A 2,500-nucleotide genomic window follows, 5' to 3' on the forward strand; every position below is an offset into this window, starting at 1 on the left:
TCAGTAATCCGATTCCATTTGAACTTACGTCCTTTCAATAGTATCGCAATAGAGTTGATCCCCCGACCACAGTTCCCCCAACACTATCTCTCAAAATTACTTGGTAAATGAGAGAAAGTGGCTGCAATGTTTGGGTATATAAAGTTAATCCTATGTCTGCCAGAAAGCAAAGAGAGAATAAGACTTTACGGTTAATTTGGGCTTAATAAAGGCTAGTTAACTATTAAATCATGCACACACACACACACACACACACACACACACACACACACACACACACACACACACACACACACACACACACACACACACACACACACACACCAACTAGTACCAACTAGTAATTACCTCTCCGAATTGTTGCCAGATATATGTATACCACTGCCTACTATATATATATATGTATATATATATATATATATATATATATATATATATATATATATATATATATATGTATATATGTATGTATATGTATGTGTGTGTGTATGTGTATATGTATATATATAAATACATATATATATGTATATATATATATATATATATATATGTATATATATATATATAAATGTATATATGTATATGTGTATATATGTATGTATATGTATATATACTTAAACAAATAATAATGCATGGGCACATTATAATTCACGTGCGTGTGTGTGCACGCGTGGACGCTGATGTGTATGGGTGCTGTATGCATGCATACGGGCGTAGACAAACGCTTGGAGTATGTGCATAATTGCTTATTTGTATATATAGGCGTCTACGCTGTACATTCCATATATCTATATATAGTAACGAATATAAGTGCGGGCACGGGAGCGCGCATAATCATGGAAACATGCATTTTTGCGTAGGCCTTGCACGTATATATAAACAAATGCCCATTCTTACATGAGTAGACCGGAAGGTCGTGAGATAGATCGGTGGATACAAAGATCTCCTAATAACATGCAAGACTAACTCAAACGTGTTATTGGAGATTAATGGTAGCCTCCGGATTAAAATTGCTTCCCTCACCGTGCACAAGGCCGACAGGTAGGGGTATCAGGCCACACACCTCTTAAATATGATTTCCCAGTCAAGACAACGGCCCTCATTCCCCGGAAGCGAAGGAGCCGCTGGTCACGGCGGCGATTAGATTGGCTCCCTAGCAGAGGGCGCTAAGAATATCCGGTTAGACCTAGGCCGCCTAAAGATTATGAACTTATGCACATACAATGTAAGGACCCTGAGAACAGAATCGGATCTTCTGACACTGCTTGAGGAACTTTCATTTATTAAATGGGATATTGTAGGACTTTCTGAAGTTAGGAGACTAGGCGAAGAGCAGAAATTACTAAATGATGGGCACTTATTATATTGGCGAAGTAAACCCCTGGATAGCAAACAAGAACCAGGAGTAGGTTTCTTTGTTCATAAGCGACTTGAAAAGAATGTTAGGGAATTCTACAGTGTGAGCGAAAGAGTAGTTTATGTAATACTGAAGCTAAACAACAGATATAGCCTAAAAATTATCCAAGTGTATGCTCCTACCAGCAGTCATAGTGATGAGGAGATAGAGAGTTTCTATGAAGATGTGCAAGCATCTACATATTTTACCGTGATTATGGGGGATTTTAATGCCAAGATAGGAATAAGAGAAGATGGAGAAACCTCGGTTGGGAAACATGGAATAGGCACCAAAAATGAGAGAGGGCAAAGGCTGATAGAATTCGCTGAAGCTTGATCCCTTAAAATCATGAATACATTCTTCGAAAAGAGACCCAGGAGGAAATGGACATGGAAGTCACCATCCGGCATTAAAAACGAAATTGACTTCATAATCACCAATAGGCGTGACATTGTACAAGACGTAACCGTTATCAATAAAGTAAATTTCGGTGGCGACCATAGACTGGTCAGGAGTAGAGTAAAGTTAAAGCTAAGAAGGGAACGAAACAAGCTCATACAGAAGCCTCTCATTAATCTAATCAACATTAAGAATAGGGCGACGGAATTCAGTATTGACATCCGAAACAAATACTCAACTCTCGAAGATCTTGACATAGACCAAATGAACGACCAATTCAGTGAGATATTAACGGAAGCTGCACTTGAAATAGGGGGTAAAGACGAAAAGAAAAGTTCAGTAAACTTTCGGTAGAGACAAAAGAGCTTATGAAACAGCGTAGGGACATGCAAATAACATCAATCAAAGACAAGATAGAATCAACAGAGCTGACTAAGACGATAAACAAGAAGAAAGAGGATGTACGCAAATTCAACATACGAAAAATAAACGAAGCTCTGCTTGCCGGCACCAGCCTTAAGGCAACAAAGAGGAGGCTCGGAATAGGGAAAAACCAAATGTATGCAGTAAAGAAACCCAACGGAGAGGCGACATACAATAAAAATGAAATTATCAAAGTAATAGAAGACTTCTATCGCAACATATACCACTCAAACGACCAACCACATATGGAGACAAACATAACAATTGGAGATGTTCCAAACA

The sequence above is a fragment of the Penaeus japonicus genome, unplaced genomic scaffold, assembly GCF_977035675.1.
Source record: "Penaeus japonicus unplaced genomic scaffold, GWHDUDI00000001_assembly GWHDUDI00000012, whole genome shotgun sequence".
Lineage (NCBI taxonomy): Eukaryota > Metazoa > Arthropoda > Malacostraca > Decapoda > Penaeidae > Penaeus > Penaeus japonicus.